General features: G+C 44.5%; 1 long non-coding RNA gene across 1 annotated transcript in view; it reads left to right on the top strand.

Moving 5' to 3' along the window:
- The window catches only part of LOC127006941 (uncharacterized), a 19289-nt gene extending 9972 nt beyond the window's left edge, over nt 1-9317 (top strand). Inside the window, exon 3 of the long non-coding RNA XR_007759929.1 lies at nt 9261-9317. This is a non-coding gene — a long non-coding RNA (uncharacterized LOC127006941). The remainder of the gene's footprint in view (nt 1-9260) is intronic.
- The last annotated feature ends 15683 nt before the right edge of the window (nt 9318-25000 follow it).

The following is a 25000-nucleotide window of genomic DNA, read 5'->3' on the forward strand; positions in this document are numbered from 1 at the left end:
TCATTCTACTACAAGCTACCTCCCTCCCCTTTCCTTCCCTTCCCTTCCCTTCCCTCCCCCCTTTCCTTCCTCCCTTCCTTTCCTCCCCTTCCCTCCCCTTTCCCCTCTTCCTGTCCCCTCCTTCCTCTCACCTCCCTTCCTCTCTTTTCGTCAATTATTATTATTATTATTATTTGGATATATTTGTAGCGTGATAGTTTAACCTCATATTAGCGCACACACACACACACACACACACAAACACACCCACGCACACCCACATAGCTTGCGTAGCGTGCGTAGAGGTGCTTTCACACACACACACACACACACACACACACGTTTACTATGATAGCAAGTCAACACGCATTTTTTTTTTTCCTCCCTAGTAATCAGGCTTGCTGGAAATCCCTTCACCCCCCTTTCCTCCCCCTCTTCTGCCTCCTCTCCTCTTCCTCCTCTTCTCCCCTCACGACCTTTTCCCCTTGGTCCCTCTCCCCTCCTTTCCTCTCCTTCCCCTCTCCCCTCCTGGAACCTTTTTTCCCACCTCCCTCTCTCTTCCCTCCCCTTCACTTCCCAGCCCTTCTCCCCTTCGCGTCCTCTCACCTTCCTCCCAGTTGCATACATTAGCCAAAGCCAAGGGATGAATTCTCTGGTCACCTCTAAGGGTATATTGGCTGACGTTCTCTTAACCAGACAAACGGAGGATAAAATGAATGAGGCACCAAGATTAAGAAAACAGTGATAGGTATACGGAAAGACAGAGAGAGGAAGAGAGTATGCATGCAGTGTGTCAAATCGTATATACCGACCAGGCAGAACCCAGAAATCATACCCACAAAGCTACAGGCAGGGAGAGGGATAGAGTGAGTAGGGAGTCAAGATCAAGAACAGTGATAGGTACACAGACAAAGAGAGGAAGGGAGTATGCATTTAGTGTGACAAAATGTATATACCGACCAGCCAGAACCCAGAAATCATACCCACAAAGCTACAGGCAGGGAGAGGGATAGAAAGATTGAGTAGGGAGAATCTATATCAAGGACTCAGGGACATAAAGAGGGAGGGATGGAGGGGAAGCAGAGTCACATTGAACGTAAATATTCTAGTTTAGATGGCCTACTCAAACAGACAAACAAGGACAGGAAGAGAATGAGTACTGAAGTCTAAATCGAGGTTACAGTGACAGATAGAAACACACACACACACACACACACACACACAGAGAGAGAGAGAGAGAGAGAGAGAGAGAGAGGTGTCAGTCATCGTAACATGCCAACCAGAACTTAGAAGTCTTACCTACGACGCTAGACAGACAGACAGAGAGAGCAAAGGAGTGACTGAGTTAGAGGGAGGAGCCAAAATAAAAAACACAGTAACAAAAAGACAATGAGAGAGAAAGGAGAGTAAGAGAGTGCATGCTACGTGTTAGAAATCGAAAGCATAACAATCAGAACCCATAAATCTAACCCTTGAAGACAGAGATAGGAAAGGAGTAAGTGAGGAGTCTAGATCAAGGACGCAATAACAGATAGCAAGATAGCGAAGGAGGCAGTGATTCCAAGAAGTGTGTCAGTTGGCGTAACTTTGTCAGCCAGAACACAAAAGTCTCAGTCAGGAAGTCCAGTCACGTCGCCTTTGAAATCTGAATAGCAATGCAAGGTCACTGACTGATTCATGCATATATACACTACGCCTAGTGGAAGCTGTGTGTAAATAATGCTACGCGTGACCTCAATGCTTATCTCCGTTACCTTGAATTGTTCCTTGAGCTTATATATAAACAGATAGATAAATAGATGAATATATAGAAAGATAGAAGGAGAGGAAGGGAAGGGATGAAGAATAAGTGTAAAAGGGAATAGATGATACAGCTGCGCGTGGTCTCAGTGCTCATCTCTGTCACATTAGGGAAGTTAGATAAATAGACGGGTAAATATATAGAAACTTAAAGAGAGGAAGGGAAGGGAAGGTAAAGGAATGGATAGGGAATTAGAAGGTAAAGCTACGCGTGGTCTTAATGCTCACCTCCGTCACTTTGTTCCTTGATATAGATAAGTGTATGGATAGATACGTAAATATCGTGATAGAGAGATAATTATGGATATGTTCAAACTGAGTGGTGGTGGTGGTGGTGGAGATGATGGTGATGGTGGTGATTTCCCTGTAGTACGTCGTTTGTGGTGATGACTGGTGATGAAGGAAGATTCTCTCTCTCTCTCTCTCTCTCTCTCTCTCTCTCTCTCTCTTATCACAATCCCCTTCTTTACGAGCCTCTCCCTCATTCACGACCTCCCTCACACCTGGCCCTCTCTCTCTCTCTCTCTCTCTCTCTCTCTCTCTCTCTCTCTCGTGTCCCCTGCAACCTTCTCTTCCTCCCTTCGTCCCTCCCTCCCTTATTTGCGTCTCTCTCTCTCTCTCTCTCTCTCTCTCTCTCGTGCACTCTTGATCCCTTTCTCTCCCTCCTCTTCTCTTTTTTATCTCCCTCCCTCCTTCTCTCCCTCCCTCCCTTGTCCCCAGCATCCTTCTCTCCCCCTCCTTCCTCTCTCCTTTCATTCCCTCCCTCCAACCCCCTCTCTCCTCTTTCCCTTTCCTCCTCTCGCTCTCCTTCCCTCCTTTCCTCCTTCGTTCCCTGTTTTCCTTCACAACAATTTTTTGATCTCTCTCTCTCTCTCTCTCTCTCTCTCTCTCTCTCTCTCTCCCTCTCTCTCTCTCTCCATGTCTTTTCTCTCTGCAAATTTCCCTCCTTTCTTTCCTTCTCAAATTATTTCCTTCTCTTTTTCCCTCCCTCTCCTTACCCTCCCATCCACTTTCCCTTCTCACATTTCTCTCTCTTTCCCATCCACTCTCTCTCCTCTCCCTTCTCTTTCCTAGTCTTTCCCTCCTCCCTATTCGGTCTCTCCCTTTCCATACCCACCTCACATTTCTCCCTCTCCTTCTCTCCTAGGCTAAATCCACGTTTCCCTCCCCCTCCCATTCTCCCTCTCCAGCATTTCACAACTACCACCATCTCCCTCCCTCCCTTCTCTCCCTCCCTCCCGGACCGTAACGTATATTGTCTAGTCCATTTTGACCGTATAATGCTTTTCGAATCCCTTCCACTGTTATGCTCCCAGCCCAGGCCATTCACTGTTAGCCTGATCCTCTGTGTGTGTGTGTGTGTGTGTGTGTGTGGATATGGAAGGGGGGGAGGTTGGGGTGGGTGAGTATAATGTGTGTGTGTGTGTGTGTGTGTGTGTGTGTGCTTCCGGGTTCTACTGCTTCTCTCTCTCTCTCTCTCTCTCTCTCTCTCTCTCTCTCTCTCTCTCGTTTTCCTCCACCCCATCCATATCTTTTTTTCATAGTTATTTTTTTCCTCCTTCCAATGACATCCAATTTTCCTCCTCCCTCCCTCTCCCTCTTTCCCCTCCTTACCTCCCTTTCCCTCTCCTTCCCCTCCTTCCCTCCCTCCTCCCTTCTCCTTCCCTCCCTCTCTTTCGTTATATAAAACTCATCATTATTTTTTTATTTCATCCTCGTTCATTCTTTTTCATTTTATTTTTCTTATTTTTCGATCCAGTTATCTTTTATTTATTATTATTATTTTTTTTTTTTGCCATGACTCCCCCTCTCCCCTCCTTCCCTCCCTCTCTCCCTTCTCCCTCCCTCCCTCTCTTTGGTTATATAAAACTCATCATTATTCTTTTTTTCATCGTTCATTCTTTTTCATTCTATTTTTCTTATTTTTCGATCCAGTGATTTTTTTTTCTTTTTTTGCGAGACTCCTTTGTCCGATACCATGTTTGTGATAGGCAAATTTTGACTCCATTCCTTTCCTTTATTTTCCTGTTTTTCTTTCTTTCTCATTCTCCTTTTTCTCTTCTTTTTCCTTTTCTTTTCGTTCATCCTCTTCTTTATTTCGTTTTTATTATTGCTCTCTCTCTCTCTCTCTCTCTCTCTCTCTCTCTCTCTCTCTCTCGTTTATTGCCCACTCAATGTCCCTTGCCCTCTTCCTCCTCCCTTTCCCCCCCTCTCTCTCTCTCTCTCTCTCTCTCTCTCAAAGGTGATTGGTAGGATCGGAATCTCTTTATTGGGGTTAGATTCTGTTTATTATCTTTGAGGGGAGGAGGAGGAGGAGGAGGTATTGTTATTGTTGTTTGTCTCGATTGTTTTGTTGTTGTTCTTGTTTTTTTACTTTATTTTCTTTTATTTGGTCATTTGTTTGTTTTTGTTCTTGTCCGTGTTTTCATTTTCTCTCTCTCTCTCTCTCTCTCTCTCTCTCTCTCTCTCTCTCTCTCTCTCTCTCTCTCTCTCTCTCTCTCTCTCTCTCTCTCCATCTTCCTCTTCCTCTACCTCCCTCCAGTTAACTTTTTCCTCCCTTCTGTCCTTTCCTTCCCTCCCTTTCTCTTCATTCCCTCTTATCTCCCTTATTCCCTTCCTCTTATTCTCCCTTCCTAGTTCACCTTTCCCTCCCTTCTCCCTCCCTTCCCTTCATCCAATCTCCCTTCTGCTTACCCTTCATCCCTCCCTCCCCCTTCCTATTTCACCTTTCCTTCCCGTCCTTCCTCTCCCCTTCCTTCCCTTCATTCCCACCCTCGTATCTCCCTTCTGTGTTCACCCTCTCCTTTTCTCCCTTCTAGTTCACCTTTTCTCCTCCCTCCCTCTTCCCTTCCCCTTCGTATCTCCCTTCTGCTCACCCTGTATCCCCTCCCTTCCTCTCCCTCCTCCCTCCCTCCCTCCTTCCCTGCAGCTGCCGCCTTCCCGCCTTCTCACAATGCATCGCTCAGGGCAGCCGCGAAGTAGCTAAAGTGTTCGCAATTATTAAGACGTTATGAGTCACGGAGGGGAGGAGGAGGAGGAGGGAGGTGGTTTATTGGGAGGAGGAAGAGAAGAGGAGGTGTATGGAGGTGGAGGAATGTGGAGGAGGACAACAAAACAGATAACAGAGGAGGAGGAGAATGGAGGGTGGGGTTTGTTGAAGAAGAAGAAAAGGAGGAGGAAGGAAGGAAGGAAGAGAGAGAATAGAGGGTGGGGTTAGGTGAAGAAGAGGAAGAGGAGGAAGAAGGAATAGAAAGAGGAGGAGAAGAAAGAATGAGGAGGAAATACATGGAAGAAGAGGAGGAGGAGGAGGAAAGAGAAAAACAATAACAATAACAAAACCGATATAATAGAGAGGAAAGAGGAGGAGGAGGAGGAAGAAGAAAAGGAAGAAGAAGGAAGAGTAAGAAAAACAATATCAAAACAATAAAAAACAAGAATGAGGAAGAGGAGGAAGAAAAAAAAGAGGAGGAGGAGGAGGAGGAGGAAGGGCTGCAACAAGATACCTTCATTACAACGTGTGAGGTAATAGGAAGGAAGAGAGGAAGAAGGAAGGGGAGGGAAGGGAAGGGGTGTGAAGGAGAGGGAAGGATATCAAGTGTCCTTACCTTGATATTGCCTTCCTTCCCTCCCTCCTTCCCTCCTTACCCACTTCCTTCCTTCCTTCCTACTGGTATCCTATCCTCTCCTTCCTTTCCTTTCCTTTCTGTCGTTCTAGTTTCTTTCCCTTCCTTCCTTTCCTTCCCTTCTCTTTTCCTTCCTGCTTTCCTTCTCCTTTATTTCATTTCTTTATTCCTTCTTTTCTTATTGTCCTTCCTTCCCTCCTTTCCTTCCTTCCTTCCTTTTTCCATTTCTTCTTCCTTCCATTTTTTATTCTTGTTTTCCTTCATTCATTCATTCTGTTCTTTCTTATTTTCTTCCTTTCTTCCTTTTCTTTTCCTCCTTCCCTCCTTTCCTTCTCTTCTTTCCCTCTCTTTCGTAGTTTTTTCCTTCCCTTTCTGTCTTCTTTTCCTTCCTTCCTTCCCTCCCTTCCTTCTTTCCTTCTTTCCTTCCTTCCTTTTCATCCAAAATTTTATGGTTATCCACCTCATTTTTCTCTCCACATAATGGCTTTTCCCTCCTCTTTTTCCCTCCTTCCTCTCTTCCCCTTCCTCTCCTCCCTTCCTCCTCCTCCTCCTCCTCCTCTTCCTTCTCTATAACCCATCTGCTCACCTTCCTTCCTACCTTCCTATTCTTCCTTACACCCCTCCTCCTTCCCCTCCTTTTCTTAGTCTTCCTCCTCCTTCTTCTCCTCCTCTTCTTCCTCTCAGCTGGTGTGTTACTTCATCTCCCATAATTCTTCCATTCTCCCCTCCTCCTATTCTTCCTTCTCCTCCTCCTCCTCCTCCTCCTCCTCTTCCATTCTCTCCTCTCTTCATGCTCTGTTTCTTATTCCATTCATGTATAACTCTTTGTCACCTCCTCCTCCTCCTCCTCCTCCTCCTCCTCCTCCTCCTTTCTTCGTCCTCTTCCATTCTCCATTATATTCGCTCCAGTTCTTTTTCAATTTTTATCGCCCTCCTCCTCCTCCTCCTCCTCCTCCTCCAGGTGTTCAGGTTCCTCCTTTTCATCGCCTTTTCTTCTTTGTTGATTCTTTTATTCCTTTATAAATAACTCTCTCTCTCTCTCTCTCTCTCTCTCTCTCTCTCTCTCTCTCTCTCTCTCTACCCCCTGACCGAGAGAGAGAGAGGAGGGGGGGTGGGGTGTTGGAGGGAGGAGGAGGAGGAGGAGATAAGGGCAGCAACAAGGGATGTCCTGCTATTCAAGAGTGCTCCTCCTCCTCCTCCTCCTCCTGGTCTGTTCTTTTTCCTAATCATTTTTTTCTTACTTTTTAATTATCTGTTTCTTTTTTTCTTCTTGTTTTTGTTTTTGTTTTCTAGTCCTTTTCTTGGTCTTCTTTCTCCTCTTCTCTTATCTTCCTCCTCCTCCTCTTCCATCTTTGTTTACTTTATCCTAATTTCCTTTTTCTTTTCAATTCTCTTTCCTGTTATTTCTGTTTCTAGTTATTATTGTTGTAGGTGCTGTCCTCCTCCTCCTCCTCCTCCATCTCCTCCTCCTCCTCCTCCTCTTTCCCACATCCTTTCATTTATACTCATTTTATTCCACTTACTTTTGTGTTGTATGGACAGGATGCAACGAGGAGGAGGAGGAGGAGGTGGAGGAGGAAGAAAATTATTATAGGGTGATGAAGTGGAGGGAAAGAGGGAAGCCAGAGAGAAGGAGGAAGAGGAGGAGGAGGAGGAGGAAGAAGAAAGTTATTAAAAGGTGATGAAGTGGATAGCCAGAGAGAAGAAGGAAGAGGAAAAGGAGGAGGAGGAGGAGAAGTATAACATGATAAAATGAAGAGAAAGGAAAGTTAAGAAGGAAGAAAAGGAAGAGAGATGGAAGGAATATAAAGAAGGAAGATATAGAAGTAAAAGGAGGAGGAGGAGGAGGAGACAGTGATAAAGAAGAGAAATAAAGATAGCGCTGGAAAGGAGAAGGAGAGAGAGAGAGAGAGAGAGAGAGAGAGAGAGAGAGAGAGAGAGAGAGAGAGTGGAGGAAAAAACAGAGACAGACAAACAATGGAGGAAAAATAAGAGTAATTAGAAGAGGAGGAGGAGGAGGAGGAGGAGAAGGAGAAGGAGGAACATAATAAGGTCATTCTTTGTTGATTTATACCATAAGGTGCTGGCTACCATATGTTTGAAAATACCCTAAACTTAACCTAACCTAACCATACAAAACCCCAAACAGTCACTATAGGTCTTGACTCAAGAAATTCATATATGCTTCCTTACTAATGAGACTTTCTAAACAACAAAGTGAGGTCATTCTTTGTTGATTCATACCAAAAGGTGCTGGCTATCATGTGTTTGAAGATATCCTTGACTTAACCTAACCCAACCTAACAAAATCCCAGACAGTTGCTATTGGACTTGACTCAGAAAATTCATATATGCTTCCTTACTTAATGAGGGAGGAGGAAGAAGAAAAAGAAGAAGAAGAATAGGTCTTGGCTGAGAAAATTCATATATGCTTCCTTACTTAATGAGGGAGGAGGAAGAAGAAGAAGAAGAAGAATAGGTCTTGGCTGAGAAAATTCATATATGCTTCCTTACTAATGAGGGAGGAAGAAGAAGAAGAAGTAGAAGAAGAATAGGATGAGGATGAGGATGAGGATGAGCAAGAAGAAGAGTTGGAGGAGGAGGAGGAAAAATCTTGGTTGTTGTTGAAAGTTGACATAGTGTTGATCGAGAGAGAGAGAGAGAGAGAGAGAGAGAGAGAGAGAGAGAGAGAGAGAGAGAGAGAGAGATACCCTAAACTTAACCTAACAACCCCAAACAGTTACTATAAGTCTTGACTGAGAAAATTCATATATGCATCCTTACTAATGAGGGAAGAAGAAGAAGAAGAAGAAGAAGAATAGGTCTTGACTGAGAAAATTCATATATGCTTCCTTATTAATGAGGGAGGAAGAAGAAGAAGAAGAAGAAGAAGAAGAATAGGATGAGGATGAGGATGAACAAGAAGAAGAAGAAGAGGAGGAGGAGGAGGAAAAATCTTGGTTGTTGTTGAAAGTTGATATAGTGTTGATCGAGAGACAGAGAGAGAGAGAGAGAGAGAGAGAGAGAGAGAGAGAGAGAGAGAGAGAGATAATGACGGGAGTGTTTGTTTGGAGTTCGGGGTCCGTGACGATCAGTAATCCTCTCTCTCTCTCTCTCTCTCTCTCTCTCTCTCTCTCTCTCGGAAGGGAGGATGAGGGAGAGGAGGCAGAAACGGATTATATTGAGAGAGAGAGAGAGAGAGAGAGAGAGAGAGAGAGAGAGAGAGAGAGAGAGATGAGGAAGGAAAACACACACACACACACACACACACACACACACACACACACACACACACTAAAAAGGAAGCTACTTGTTTATTTACTATTTTTTTTATCTTGTCGCACGGTAGTTCATCTTTAGGCTAAGAAGGAAGTACTTGGTTGACGAGAGAGAGAGAGAGAGAGAGAGAGAGAGAGAGAGAGAGAGAGAGAGAGAGAGAGAGGTTGGGCTTAAAAGGTATGGAGGTAAGGGAAGTGGATGAGGAGGAGGAGGAGGAGAGGAAGGGAAGGATAAGGATGCTGGAGTGGAGAGGAGGGAGATAGAGAAGAGAGGGAGAGAGAGAGAAAAAGGGTGTGATAGAGAACGATGATAAAGAAAACAATAACAAAAGGAATGAGGAAGAGGAGGAAGGACAAGGACGAGGAGGAGAAGTAGGATGAAGTACAATACCACCACACATGGATGACGTTGGGAAAGGCCTTGGTCGTTGCGTATACTAATAACAAGTGATGATAATAATGATGATAATGATGATGATGTTTAAGTAGTATATAATATTAACCTTAGTATTAGCAAATCATTGACCTCTACTTTGGGAATTGACTGCATGCTAACTTTTTTTCTTCCTTTCTTTTCCAGGTATGAACACAAGCTGATTAAGACTTCCATACCTGTGTGTTATTCCAGGTAAGGCATACTACTACTACTACTACTACTACTACTACTACTACTTTTTTTTTCTACTACTACTGCTGATACCTCCACCCATGTTTATTTTCCCGACACATAATCATGGAGGGCTCCATAGCTTGGAGGTCATTAGCCCCAACTCTGTTCGCTAATGACTGTGGCATCCAACCATATCACTAATACTACCTGACATTAAATCACCTATCATCTATTACGTCTAGATCCCCCTTTCCTTCCCTACTCAAGTCACTCCCGACCCACCCTAATGTCACTCTCCACCACTGTGGCTTCATAGTCCATATTGGAGATGGTGGTGGCTTTTGGGCCAGAGTGTCTGGTGCCCCTGAGACATAGGATGGCCGACCTGAGCAGGGAGAACGAGAGGCGACACCTCATCCAGGCGACAACGTGGCTCCTTGGCTGTTGCTTCTTTTCTGAGATTAGTTCCGCGAGGCGTGCGTAGAAGCATTGGGCCCTGGGACCCATCCCGCCGGATGTGGTGAAGACGAGGGGGGTGAAGCTGCCCTGATCCACATGGTGGATTCTTTCACCGTATGCCCTTGTCTTCTCCTGCTCGTTCCTGTGGTGACAGGCAGCCATCGGGTCGAATATGCGGATGTCCATGAACGCCCGCTGTCCGCGCACCCAGAATCCGCGGGCACTTACATCAACCCGTGCCTCCTTTGAGGTATTGGCTGTCCTGTACCGAAGGTGTTACTACTACTACTACTACTACTACTACTACTACTACTTCTACTTCTACTACTACTACTACTACTACTACTACTACTACTACTACTACAACCACCATCACCACCACTCCACTACTACAACTACTACTACTACTACTACTACTACTACTACTACTTCCACTGTGAGTTTTTTTTATAATGGAAACACTTGGATCGATGTAATATAACTCCCTTCCTCTCCCTTCTTCCTCCCCCTTTCTCTCCCTTCAGTGTAGAGAATTGGGAGTTTATTAATCGAATCCTCTCCCTTTTCTCTCCCTCTCCTCCCTTGACCCTCCCTTTGCCTCCCTTTCCTTCACTTTTCCTTCGTAACCATTCCTTTCTCCTTCGTTTCTTTCCTTTTCCTTCCCTTTCACTCCCTTCATCTTCTTTCATTCTCTCTTTCCTCCCTTCTCCCTTCCTCCTCCTTCACCTCCCTCCCTTTATTCCCCCTCCTTTCCTCCCATTCTTTTCCCTACCCTTCCTTCTCTACCCTCCCCATCGGCTTCCTTCTACCCCCTCCTCCTCCTCCTCCCTTCTTCACCCTTCGCCCCGCCCCTCCTTCATTACGTGACGCTTAAATCACGCCGCGTCAGGTTACAGAGGAGGAGGAGGAGGAGGAGGAGGGGCAGGGGGAGGAGGGGAGGGGGTGATGGGGTGATGTGCTTGACGTATGTGAAGAGTAGGTGAAGAAGAGGAGGAGGAGGACATAGTGAATGGTAAAGCGGAGAAAAACAAGGGAAGGAGAGGTGAAGGAGAGGAGGAAAAGGGAGAGAAAGGAGGAAGGGAGGGAACGGAGAGAAGGGTAATAGGGAGAGAGGGAGAGAAGGAGAGGAAGAAGTGAGAGAGGAAAGAGGAGGAGAGGGAAGAGGAAGGAGAGAAAGTAAGGACAGAAGGGAGGTAAGAGGAAGAGGAGGAAGAGGAAGAAAAAAAGGAAGGAAGGGAGGGAAAAGACCGGTCAAGAGAGGGAAGGAGGGGAGGGGAGGGGAGGAAGGAACGTTCAACAAGTCACAGGAGAAAGGACAGAAAAAAAAGTGAGGAAAGGTGAAGGGAGGGGAAGAAAAGGGAAGGGAAGGGAAGGGAAGGGAGGGGAAGGGAAGGGTGATCAGCTATGCCTCATTGGTGAAGGGAGGGTGTGTCAGAGAGGGGCCTTGTCAGCTTACGGTGTGAAGGGTGAGAAAGAGGAGGAGGAGGAGGAGGAGGAGGAGAAGTGGGTGTGGATAGGGTGGAGTCACATAACTTAAGGAAGGAAGGAAGGGAAGGGAGGAAGGAAGGAAGGAAGAAGGGAAAAGAAATGGGAAGGGACGGTATGATAAGGTAATTAAGGAAAGAGAAGGGAAGGGAAGGGAAGAGAAGGAAAGGAAAGAAGGCAGGAAGGAAGGAAGGAACAATGAAGGGAGAATATCTGCAGGGAAGAAGGAAGAAAGGAAGGAAAGGGAAGAGAAGAAAGAATGTAAAGAAGGAAGGCTGGAACGCATGAACGAGAGAGAGAGAGAGAGAGAGAGAGAGAGAGAGAGAGAGAGAGAGAGAGAGAGAGGTAATGGACAGGAAGAGCGCAAATTTGAACCAGTGTCGTGGAAAGGAAGGGAAGGGAAGGTAAGAGAAAGGAGAGAAACAAAATTAAAATAAAAGAAGGGGAGGAAGGAAGGAAGAAGGGAAAGGAAGGAGAGCAAATAGAAGGTGGTAAGTGGTGTGTAAGCAAATTAAAGAGAGAGAGAGAGAGAGAGAGAGAGAGAGAGAGAGAGAGAGAGAGAGAGAGAGAGAGAGAGAGGAGGGAAAAACAACGGGTAGAGAAGTGTGATTAACGAGGGAGAGACTGATTGGATGCAAATGAAGAAGAAGAAGAAGAAGAAGAAGAAGAAGAAGAAGAAGAAGAAGAGCCTGCATTGGGAGGAAGAGAAAGGAAGATAAAGAAGCTTGGAAAAGAAAACAAATGAAGAAGAAGCAGTAGAAGAAGAAGAAGAAGAAGAAGAAGAAGAAGAAGAGCCTGCATGGGAGGAAGAGAAGGGAAGAGAAGGAAGCTTGTAAAAGAAAGAACTGAAGGAGAAGAAGAAGAAGAAGGAGAGGAGCAGAAGGAGGAGGAAGAGGAGGAATGCATGAGAGAAGGAGAAGGAAAGCATTGAGGGAAGAAGAAGAGGAGGAGGAAGAGGAAGTAGACTTAGAAAAAGGAGGAAGAGGAGGAGGAGGAGGAGGAGGTACGCAGCACTTTTAGGACATCAACTCTCAGTGTTGCCAACGTAGAGTGAAGTGTGACAGACAGTGTTGCCATCTCTTCTGTATTCTCCTTATCTAGACCTAATTTCTAACACGCAATTAATATGAGCATTCCATATCGCATCCTGTCTTATCGGTAGATATTTTAGTAGACTTAACATTCTCTCTCTCTCTCTCTCTCTCTCTCTCTCTCTCTATCTATCTATCTATCTATCTGTCTATCTATCTTTGTATATGTCATTGTTTCCTCCTCCTCCTCCTCCTCCTCTTCCTTTGTTTCCCTTCCATCCATCAATCCCTTCCACCCCTTCCACTTCTCTCCACCTCTCCACTTCCTCCTCCTCCTCCACTCATCACGTCCACACTAGTATGCAATTATGTTGTTGTTTGTCACCAATGGAAGGGAAGGGAGGGAAGGGAAGGGGAGGGAAGGGGAAGGGAAGGGGATAGTGAATGGAAGAATGGGAAAGTATAAAAGGAAGGAAGGAAGGGGAAGTAGAGAGAGAGAGAGAGAGAGAGAGAGAGAGAGAGAGAGAGAGAGAGAGACCATCACACGATATAACTGAAGAGGAAAGAAAGAAAAGGAAAAAAAAGTAGATAACAGATTACAGAAGAGGAAGAGAAGAAGAAGAAGAAGAAGGAAAAGAAGAAAATATAGGAGTTAAATATATACGAAAGAAGGAAAAATTGGAAAAAATAAAACAAAAAAGGAAGAGAAAAGGACGAGGTAATGTAATAAATGGAACATGAAAGGGAGGAGAACAAAGGGAGAGAGAGAGAGAGAGAGAGAGAGAGAGAGAGAGAGAGAGAGAGAGAGAGAGAGATGAAAGGCAGTGGAGGAGGGAAGAATTAAGGTAGAACGAAGTGGAGGGAAGAGAGAGAGGAGTGGAGGAAAGGGTGGAGAGAAAAAGGGCGTGGAGGTAATGAAGGGAGGTAAAAAAATGGAGGATGGAGAGAAAAATTATGCGTTTTAGAGTTTTTAGCCTTGAGAGAGATAAGGGAGGAGGAGGAAGAGGAGGAGGAAAGATTAGTATATTATGCCTCTCTCTCTCTCTCTCTCTCTCTCTCTCTCTCTCTCCTTTCCTGGTTCATTTCCTGGTCCATTTCCTGTCTCCTCCTCCTCCTCCTCTCTATTCCTCTTCCTCCTCTTCTTCTTTATCCATCTTTTTTTTTCCTTTGTCTACTCTCTCTCTCTCTCTCTCTCTCTCTCTCTCTCTCTCTCTCTCTCTCTCGGCGACCACACATTATGCATTATTTAATCGCATCACACACACACACACACACACACACACACACACACACACACACACACACACTCACCTTTGTAGCTGCGTGTTCAGGTGTGCAAATTAGGGACAGAAGGTGAACAGGTGTCTAGAGGAGGAGGAGGAGGAGGAGGAGGAGGAGGTGGTGATGGGTGTGTTAATGATACAGTTCTTAAGTGGGTAGGGAACTGTGTGTGTGTGTGTGTGTGTGTGCGTGCAAGGGAACACGTCATTACTCTGTCAATATCTGGTCAGTACTCTCCTCCTCCTCCTCCTCCTCCTCTTCCTCTTCCTCCTCTTGCTCCTGTTGCTTTCTATTAAACATTCAACGCCACAACATCGATCGGGGGAGTTTGCCTGACAGGAGGAGAGGAGGAGGAGGAGGAAGGGACGCGATATATATACACGAAGTTGCCTGACCATTGAAACAGAGAGGATGCCTTGGTCTTGGTGTCGTATTTGGTGGGTTGGTTAGTTAGATTCTTGGTACCGTTGTTGCGCGAAATCCACAGCCTGCAAAATAATAAGAATAGCTCAGTTCGTGCTCGGCTTTGATTTTTATTTCGACAGTAGCTGCTATAAGTCTGTAAAGTGACTATAAGGTTTAACAGGGACGTACTCAGACCTGTTAACCCGGTAGCTGCGGGGATCATGTTTCTTAATGGTCTCTTTAAGCGAGAAAAATGAGAAAAAATCATCACTCACACAAACCATTTCATTATATATATACCAAAGCATTTGTGATCAGTTTATGCATCATCTATTTTTGGGGTTTATATCATGGCACAAATTTGGCCCGTCGCTGCTACTGGGTTAAAACGGGAAGGAGGCGTTTTCCACTACAAATGTGAACCTCAATTTGTAACCCCTTGAAGATCGAAGGGCGCGGGTTTTGAAAATTGACATTTCTGGGAGGTATTTTCCTGGTGTATTCAGCGATATATAGACAATTAATGGAATTTTTCACCTCCGGGCTGAGGGCCATATTTTTAAACATTTCTGCGCCCAAGAACACGTAATTTACTAGTCTTTCGTGGGAGTTTAGGGCATTTCCAGGGGTACTTTTTTGACCGTGGTGGTAGTCTGAGCCTTCTTCTGTACCGTGAACCTAAAAGAACACTCATTAGAACTCGATTAACCTCCTTTTTGGCCTTTGGAAATAGTTGGTGTGAGGGGAGGGAGCATCTGACAATATCAACCTGAGGATTTCGCAGCTGTGTTGAGACGAGGTGGCGCATTCACAGTACGCGATTTGTCTACTTATTTTGCAGGCTGTGGATTTCGCACAACACCGTAACCTCCCCCTTCTTCCCTCCCCTTCTTCCTTGCCCTTCCCTTTCACTATCCCTTTCCATCCATTTCCTTCGTTTTCGCTCTCCATTTTTTCTCCCATTTCCCTTCCTTTTACATCCCCTCGCTTCCATTCCCCTCTCCTCTTATATTCCCCATCCTCCCATCTACCCTTCCCTTCTCACTATATCCATTCTTTCCCCCTTCCTTCCAACTCTTCCCATCCCATCTTTTCGCTCCCCTTTCCTTCCCTTTCCTTCTCAACTCCCCTTCCTTCCCTTTCCTTTCCCTCCACTTCCATATCCCTTCCCCCTGTTCCTCCCCTATGCCTCCCCCTCCATCCATATATCCTTAACCACTCCTCCCCATCCCTCCCCTTCCCTTCCCTTCAACTGCCCACAAAGGCTAACACACCAGAAGCATAATCGGACAAATGGAATATAGACTTTTTTTTTTCTCTCTTTAATCCAATAGAGAGTTGACGGGGCACGGCCAAAGCTCATTCATGGAGAGAGAGAGAGAGAGAGAGAGAGAGAGAGAGAGAGAGAGAGAGAGAGAGAGAGAGAGAGAGAGCTTTTGTACTTATTGAAGACGTGTTGAAAGCGGGCTATGTCATGTACTGAGAGAGAGAGAGAGAGAGAGAGAGAGAGAGAGAGAGAGAGAGAGAGCGTTTATGTGACTTCAAAAGGGAATGAAGAAAGGGAGAAAAAAAAGAAAAAGAAAAAGAAATGAAGTTGAAATGAAAGAAATTGACTGTGTGTGTGTGTGTGTGTGTGTGTGTGTGTGTGTGTTAATTACCAATACACTTCACCGATGCCCTTTTCTTGTTCCTCCCCCTTCACCCCTCCTCCTTCTCCTCCCCTCCCTCCCCTCTCAACTCCCCTTTCCTCTCCCTCTCAAGTTCCAGTTTCTCTCATTAAATTCTCAAGGCGACACGTGGCTTCAATAATTAAGGAGAAATGGGCGTGGTAGGTACGTAGGTAGGAAGGAAGGTAGATAGAGAGGTTAGTTAGGTAGGCAAGGTTAGGATAGGTAGGGCTTAGGAGGGAGAGAAGGTAGATAGATAAATAGATCGATAGATAAAATAAGTTACTGAAGCTATATTGACATTAGGGTAGGTAGCAGGGTTGGTTTGAATTAAATCAAACCAATCCTGCTACCTACCCTTGTCCTGTAGTGATCCTGTCCTGGTCCTGTAGCAAGTCAGGCACCAGTGAATCATTGCCTTCTCTTACAAGAAAAATATTCAAAAGCATAAAAAAACAGGTTTCATTTAACATTGGACAAGTCTAATACAATAAAATGGCCCCATAAGACTGAAACAAAAAATCAGCGAAAGCAAACAAAGATTAATGCAAAAAAAAAAAAAAAAAAAATCATTTAAATAAAAAAATCCGATTTAAATCAAATAAATCGATTTTTTTATATATATTTTTTTAAATCATGATCTTTTCCAACCCTGGTAGATAGGTAGATTAGGTATAAAGGGAAGAAGGAGGAGGAGGAGGAGGAGGGGCGTGGCGTGACGTGACCAGGAGGAGGAGGTGAAGGGAGTGGACAAGTGACATAAATGAGGTGATGGAAGAATAGAAGAGGAGGAGGAGGTAGTGAATAAATTCGCTTTGTTTATTATGTATGGGAGAGAGAGAAAGAGAGGGAGAGGGAGAGAAAGAGAGAAAAAGAAGCGTGGGAGAGAAGGGTTGAGTGAGAGGTAGAAGAGGAGGAGGAGGAGGAGGAGGAAAATCTCGAGCGTGGGAGAAACTGAAGCGTGTAAGAGAGAGAGAGAGAGAGAGAGAGAGAGAGAGAGAGAGAGAGAGAGAGAGAGAGAGAGGCGCCAGGAGATTTTTGGTCAATAGTCAGCTGGCAGTGAGCCATGCTGGTAGGGGTGAGGGGGGTGAGGGTGCCTGATACACCACCACCACCACCATCACCACCACTACTTCTGCTAACATATCTTCTTACCCTTTCCTTCATCTCCATCAACACCACCACCACCACCACCATCCTCTTCCCAGTACCCTTTTCTCTCTCTCTCTCTCTCTCCTGTTTAATCTCCATTTTTTCCTTGCTTCTCAAACTCCATCCATATATCTCACTCACCCTTCTTTCCTCTCCCTCCTTCTCTCCCTCTCTCCCTTCCCTTTCAACCCTTCATCCATATCTCACTCGTACCTTTCCTCCCTCCCTCTCTCTCTCCCTCCCTACCCTTCCCTTCCCTCCTGCGGTCATCCCTCGCCACCTCCTTTCTCTCTCCTCTGTCCTTCCTTTCTTCAGACCTTTTGTTTACTAGCTGGCCAAAGAGAAACCTAACTTGTGAAACCAACCTTAGCTCTATATGGGTGTCGTTATCTTATTTTCCTTCCTTTTCTCTCCCTTCCACTCCCTTCTTTCCTTTCCCTTTTTCTTTTCACATCCTTTTCTCTAAGTTCTCCCTTCCTTTTCCTTCCCTTTCACTCCCTTATTCTCTTTTCTTTCCCTTCTACCTTCCTTTTCTTCATGTTCTCCCTTCCTTGCCCTTCCATTTCATTCCCTTCTTCCCTTGTCCTTTCCCTTCTCCTTCCTTTTCTTCAAGTTCTCCCTTCCTTTTCCTTCCCTTTCACTCCCTTCTCTTTCCTTTCCTTTCTACCTTAATTTTCTCCCTTTCTTTTCCTTCCCTTACTCTCCCTTCTTTCCCTTCCTTTCCCTCTTTTCACTTCCTTTTCTTTAAGTTCTCCCTTCCTTTTCCTTCCCTTTCACTCCCTTTTCTCCTCTCCCTTTATCCCTCATCTCCCTGTACACCTTTCCCTCCACCCACTGCCTCCTATTCCATTTCCCTCCCTTCTTAGTCTCCCTTTCCCTTCTTACCCTCCTCTCACTACAGCTTCCTCCTCCTCCTCCTCCTCCTCTAAACCGATTACTTTTTTGAAGCTCCCGACGCCATTGCGAAGTTTGACTCTTAAGCTTCGATGTTTAAGAGAGAACATTTCCTGGCATCTTTTTTTCCTTTTCTTTTTCGTTTCCCCTCCATCTCTTGTCCCCTACGATGTGCTGAGTGCTTCCTGGGGCTGTCTGTCTGTCTGTATGTGTGTCTGTCTGAATGTGTGTCTGTTTATGTGTTTGTGTGTATGTCTGAGGTGTGGGAAGAGAGAGGAAGAGGAGTAAGGGGAGGAGGAAGGGAGAGAGAGAGAAAGGGAAAGGGAAGGTGAAGTAAGAGAGGAGGAGGAGGAGAAGGAGGAGGAGGAGGAGGAGGAAGAGGTCTGGTTTGTTCTTTCCTTTCCTTTTTCTTTCCTTCCTCCTTTTTTTTCTTTTCCTTGCTTTCATTTTTGTTGGTTTCTTTCTTTTCCTCCTTTCTTTCCTTCCCTTCTTTCTTCCAGTCATTCATTTCTTTTCCCTACTTTCTTTCTCTCCCTCTTTTCATTCTTCAATCTCTTCCTTCTTTATAATCAGTCCAATCTTCTTTCCTCATTTTTTTTCGCTTTCCTTTTCCTTCCTTCATTCCATTCTTCAATCAACTCTTCTTCCCTTCTTCACTTTCCTTCCCTCTTCCCATCTTCACATTTCGAAAGATTTATACCACGAATATTACCAACCATGCCCTTCCTATCTTCCTTTCCCCTCTCGTCCAATCTTCAAAAACTACTTCTGGATGTAGGTAATCTCAAACATGTATGTACCTCTTTATATGTATTTCCCTGCCCTTCATCCCTTCCCTATTGTGCTTCCCTCTCTCTCCCTCTCTCCCTCTCCGCGTTCCTGGACCCAAGCGGAAAAGGGAACGAGGGAAGCTTGAAATGATAGGAATTGCTACCATAAGGGAGACTAGATTAACACACGGGCGAACACACGATGAGCCTTTTACCCTCACATATGCATCCCCCAAAATGCTACCGAACAGGACACCAGCTTGACTCACGGGGTAATTCGCAATGAGCCTGTCCCCCACACGTATGGACCCTCTGAAATGCTAAGTTACAGGGCACCGGGTTGCTTCACGGGCTAACACACGATGAGCCTTTTACCCTCACATATGCATCCCCCAAAATGCTACCGTACAGGACACCGACTTGTCTCACGGAGTAATTCGCGATGAGCCTGTCCCCATCCCTGATACAACCCCCATGAAAAGCTACGTTACAGAGCACCGCCTTGCTTAACGGACTGAACACGGTGACCCTTCTCCTCCGCTTATGATGTAGCTTCCAAGGCTTCGTGTATAAGAACATAGGGGGTTTGAGAGGGCAGGAAAGGGATTGATCGAGTTATGGATGAGTAGAGATAACAAAAGCGATACTGGGTCAAGGGGAGGATGTAGAGAATATTGACTGGCGGGATCAAAGATATAGACGAGAGAGAGAGAGAGAGAGAGAGAGAGAGAGAGAGAGAGAGAGAGTGAGAGAGAGAGAGAGAGAGAGAGAGAGAGGGGGGGGGGGAGACAGGATGAAGTAAAAAAAAATGGAAGGTGGAGGAGGAGGGGGAGGATATTCATTTCGCTCACACGGCTGCACTTAAGTAGGCTGAGGAGGAGGAGGAGGAGGAGGAGAGAAAGAAGAAGAAAAATAGGGGATGAAAAGAAGATAAGGAAGAAGTGGGAAAAGTGGAATGTGTGTGTCTGTGTGTGTGTGTGCGTGTGTGTGTATGAGAGGCGTGAGAGAGAGAGAGAGAGAGAGAGAGAGAGAGAGAGAGAGAGAGAGAGAGAGAGAGAGAGAGAGAGAGAGAGAGAAGCTCTTGTGATCGCCTTGAGTGAACCAGAAGAAGAAGAAGAAAAAGAAGAAGAAGAAGAAGAAAAGTAGGAGATGGATGAGGAGAACTATTGAATTGAAGGAGAGAGAGAGAGAGAGAGAGAGAGAGAGAGAGAGAGAGAGAGAGAGAGAGAGAGAGAGAGAGAGAGAGAGAGAGAGGACTAAAACAAAAGAAATGACAGGGTACGTTGACCAGTGATTGATTGATGAGAGAGAGAGAGAGAGAGAGAGAGAGAGAGAGAGAGAGAGAGAGAGAGAGAGAGAGAGAGCATGGCGGGGTATATAATAAAATAGGGTTATGGTACGAATCTCTCTCTCTCTCTCTCTCTCTCTCTCTCTCAAGATAGACAAAGTTAAAAATAGTTGTTATTAATTAAGAAAGTTATTTTTTTCCTCTCTCTCTCTCTCTCTCTCTCTCTCTCTCTCAAGATAGACAAAGTAAAAAATAGTTAGTTATTAGGAAAAGTTATTTTTTTCCTTCCTTTCTTTCCTTTTGTGCTTACTATCTTTTGCTTAATTTTCATTCCGTTTTTGTTGATAAAAGAATAAAAATAAAACAGGAGAAGTTTGTAAATAATGGAAAGAGTCTATTAAGTCTATTGTATAATTCTGTGTGCGTGTGTGTGTGTGTGTGTGTGTGTGTGTGTGTGTGTGTGTGTGGTTGGATGGCGACAGTTTTCTTCGCATTTTTCTTCATCTCGTTATCCTCCTCCTCCTCCTCCTCCTCCTCCTTCTCCTCCTCCTCCTCCTCCTCCTCCTCCTTCTCCTCTTTCTAATTCATCTTTTTTCTTCCTTGCTTTCTGTTTCATATTTTCTTTCTTTTTTCCTTTCCTACTTTTTCTTCCCTACTACTACTACTACTACTACTACTACTACTACTACTACTACTACTGCTACTTCTTTTTTTTTCTTCTTCTTCGATGGGAGTCTAAATATAAGAATGGAAGAGGTTGATGCGGGCTAGATCATTGTGTAGCCTTCTCTCTCTCTCTCTCTCTCTCTCTCCGGGTTGGTAAATCACTTAAAAATGAATTCCTGTAAGTTATTTTTTGTTATTTCTTGTTCTTGTTATTTTCTTGTTATTTCTCGTTTTTTATTCGTTATTTTCATTTTTATCATCATTTTCGTCTTCTTTATTTCTTCTTTTCTTGTTCTTCTGTATAACTCACTCAGTCACTCACTCACTCACGTTAACTCACTAACTAACTAACTAACTAACTAACTAACTTAACTAACTATACTACTACTACTACTACTGCTACTACTACTATTACTATTACCAAAGGAAGTATGAATTAAGTAGTCAGTCAGGCAGCTTATACTAACATACAAATACTACAACCTATATTACATTCATACATACAGCCTATACTACACATACATATACATACTAAGATCACTATTCTCAAACACTACCATCCCCTACATCAACTACTTCCAAACGGGTCCTCATAAGTGTGTTTCTAGGTTCACGATACCGAAGAAGGGTCAGACTACCACCAGGGTCATAAAACTACCCCTGGAAATGCCCCTCACAACTCCTATACGAAAGCCTTGTCAAATGTGTGTGCTTGGGCGGGGAAGTTTTTAAGAATATGAGAGGTTAAGCGAAGGGAAGGAGCAGGGAGTGAATGGAAGGAGAGGCGGTCACTTAAGCACGTCAGTCAGAATAGTGGTGAGGGATTATGTTGTTAAGAGTAAGTGATTTGCTCTTATTTTATCCCACTTTCTTCTGCAAGAGTTTATGAATGAAAGAGGAGGAGGAGGAGGAGGAAGGGTGAGAGGATAATGATGATAACGAGGAGGAGGAGGAGGGAAAGAAAATAACAGAAACTTGGAGAAAGAAAAATACTAGAAGAAAAGGAAAGGAGGAGGAAGAAGAGAAGGGAAAAAAGAAAAAATCGAAGAAAGAAAATATTAGAAGAGGAAAAATAAGGATGAGAGAGAGAGAGAGAGAGAGAGAGAGAGAGAGAGAGAGAGAGAGAGAGAGAGAGAGAGAGAGAGAGAGAGAGAGAGAATTTTTCCTACCCACTGGCATGAAAATAAAAAAAAAGTTTGGACAGTCGAAGCGAAAGTTATGCGCAGTTAAGGAAAATATTTATTGTGTGTGTGTGTGTGTGTGTGTGCTGTGTGTGTGCGTGTGTGTGTGTGCGTGTGCGTGGGACAGTGAGTAATGAAAGCGCTTAAAGTTCATAGGCTCACACACACACACAGACACACACACACACACACACACACACACACACACACACACACACACACACACACACACACACACACACACACACACACAGCAAAAAATCTATATAAGGGAAAAAAGGATGAAAAAGTAAACATGAGTGACAAGCGAGAAATGATTGATGTGCGGAAGAGATTACAAGACCTAGAATACTGTGTTAAAGGGACGGGTGAACGACCTTAGAGAGAGAGAGAGAGAGAGAGAGAGAGAGAGAGAGAGAGAGAGAGAGAGAGAGAGAGAGAGAGAGAGGGGGTGGTGGTTGTGGTGGTGATAGTATTGATAGTATTGTGGATGGATAGTATTGTCAAAGGTTGAGGTTGTAATGGTGGACAGCCCAGGTAAGGTTAGGCTAGGTTAGGTTAGGTTAGGTAAGGTTAGGTTAGGTAAGGCTAGGTTAGGTAAGGTTAGGTTATGTAAGATAAGGTAAGGTTAGGTTAGTTAAGATAAGGTAAGGTTAGGTAAGTTAGGTTAAGTAAGGTAATGTTAGGTTAGGTAAGGTAAGGTTAGGTAGGTTAGGTTAAGTTTAGAGCTATGTAGAAAAAATGTTGTGTTGTATTGCATTTCCTTGAGTTGTAGGTGGTGTTAGAAGCGGCGGCTATAGGTGGAGTTGTAGTGGAAGAGTTGTAGCTTCTTGTGGTGGTGGACAGCCCAGGTAAGGTTAGGTTACGCTTAGAGGAATGGAGAAAAATGTTGTCTTGTATTGCATTTCCTGGAGTTGTAGGTGGTGTTAGGAGCCGTGGCTATAGGTGGAATTGTAGTGGAAGAGGTGTAGTTTATTGTGGTGGTGGTGATGGTGGTGGTGGTGGTGTTGATAGATGGAGTTTGGGTGTGTTGCTTTCATTGTTCAGCATCCTTTGTCCTTCCCCACCACCACCACCACCACCATCATCATCAGCATCACCACGCGTACACAGGTGGGATGCTGCTGGTGGTGGTGATCATCTGTGCACCACCACCACCACCACCACCATCATCATCATCACCACGCGTACACAGGTGGGATGCTGCTGGTGGTGGTGATCATCTGTGCACCACCACCACCACCACCATCATCATCATCACCACGCGTACACAGTTGGGATGCTGCTGGTGGTGGTGATCATCTGTGCACCACCACTGTTGCCAACTCCACTAAACGAGATGGCTTGATGAGGGAATTAGGGTTTGAAATGGCAGGTCTGGCAACACTGGGCTGGGCTGGTCTGGCTACACTGCACCATAACATTAGGAAAGGATTTTGTGTTTGTCTGTCTGTCTGTCTGTCTGTCAATCTGTCTCTCTGTCTGTGTCTTTTTCTTTCTATTTATTTTCTCTTCTTATTTTTTTTCCTTCCTTTCCTTTCCTTTCTATTTTTTTTCTCTGTGTGGTTGCAAGAATCATGACAACATTAATACAGCTTATACTCTCTCTCTCTCTCTCTCTTTGTGTGTGTGTGTGTGTGTATGATTTAACAAGTGCTATGGGACCAGCTATTAAATGCCCCTTCCATAGCACACACACACACACACACACACACACACACACACACACACACACACACACACAAACACACACATACCGTTCATTATAAAACCAATTATAACAACAGTATACTTCACCTCTCGCCTCATTACGCATTGAGAGATGGATGACCGCGCGCGTACACACACACACACACACACACACACACACACACACACACACGGACGGACACAGATGGAGACAGAGATAGAGAAAGGTACATTGTTTTAGAAGTAGAGGAGGAGGAGGAGGAATGATAAAGAGAGAGAGGGAGAGAGGAAAGGATTGATTGACAGATAGATAGATAGAGTATAGAGAAAGGCATACATCGTTATTAGCTAAAGGAAAAGGAGAAGGAAGAAAGATTGAGAGAAGAGAGAAGGAAGGAAGGGAAGGAGTGGAGGAAGAAAAACCTTATATTACGTAAGATTTAGAGGAGGAGAGGAAGAGAGAAAAAGAGGAGGAAAGAAAGGAGGGAGAGAAAGGCTTATTATATTATATAGGTGAAGAACGAAGAAGAAGAAGAAGAAGCATTAAGTGAAGCCCCTTGAAGCCCTTTGACTCCTTCTACTAATCCTCTCTGTTCTATATGTGTGTCTCTTAGCTCACCTTCTGACCTGACTTTGGTTATATTTATGTTGAGAAGAAGAGCTTAAAGTCCTCTCTGTATGTTGTATGTTTGAATATGTTTTGTCTATGTAATTCTTTTATTCTTAGTTTGTTTCTTTCTGTAATGTTCCCTTCCTCTCTGTCTGTGTGTCTGTCTATTCAGCTCTTTCATTCATATTTAGTTTTTCTTTTTATTTATTTGTAACTTTTTTTTCTTGCGTCCATAAACTTCCTTTCTCTTGTTTCTTTCGTCTCCTTTCGTAGTTCATTCAGAAGTTGCTTATATGTAATTCCTTTCTTTATTCCATCCTAATCCTTCCTTTCTTTCTATTTCTTTCCTTATTTTCTCCCTCCCTTCATTTCTTCATACCTTCCTTCCTTCCATATTTCCTTTTTTTGTAATTCCTTTCTTTATCGCATCCTAATCCTTCCTTTCTTTCTATTTCCTTCCTTCCTTTCTCCCTCCCTTCCTTCCTTCCGTATTTCCTTTCTTTTCCTCTCCATTCTTCTTCCCTTCCATACTCCCTCCCTTCCTTCCTTCCCTCCCTTCCTCCCTACATACCGCACACCTAGTCACCCTTCCCTTAATGATGCAACACCTGGCCTGTAGCACCTGGCGAGAGAGAGAGAGAGAGAGAGAGAGAGAGAGAGAGAGAGAGAGAGAGAGAGAGAGAGAGAGAGAGAGAGAGAGAGAGAGGAGGAAAAAGGAAGGTATGCACAGGAGGAAACGACAAGGAGAGAGAGAGAGAGAGAGAGAGAGAGAGAGAGAGAGAGAGAGAGAGAGAGAGAGAGAGAGAGAGAGAGAGAGAGAGAGGAAAAGACAAGTCATGTGTACTGCAAAAGGAAAAAGGAAAAAGAGTGTGTGTGTGTGTGTGTGTGTGTGACTGTGTGTGTGTGTTTGTACGTGACACACAACCCACTAATGAAGTTTTCCAATCAATTAGTAACTTCACACCTGCAGTGGACACACACACACACACACACACACACACACACACACACACACACACACACACACACACACACACACACACACTTATTTATTATCAGCAAAGTTACGAAAGAAGAAAAGGTGAAGAAAGAGAAGAAAGAGGAGGAGGAGGAGGAGGAGAAGGAGGAGGAG

The sequence above is a fragment of the Eriocheir sinensis genome, chromosome 34 (assembly GCF_024679095.1).
Source record: "Eriocheir sinensis breed Jianghai 21 chromosome 34, ASM2467909v1, whole genome shotgun sequence".
In the NCBI taxonomy this organism is placed as follows: Eukaryota; Metazoa; Arthropoda; class Malacostraca; order Decapoda; family Varunidae; genus Eriocheir; species Eriocheir sinensis.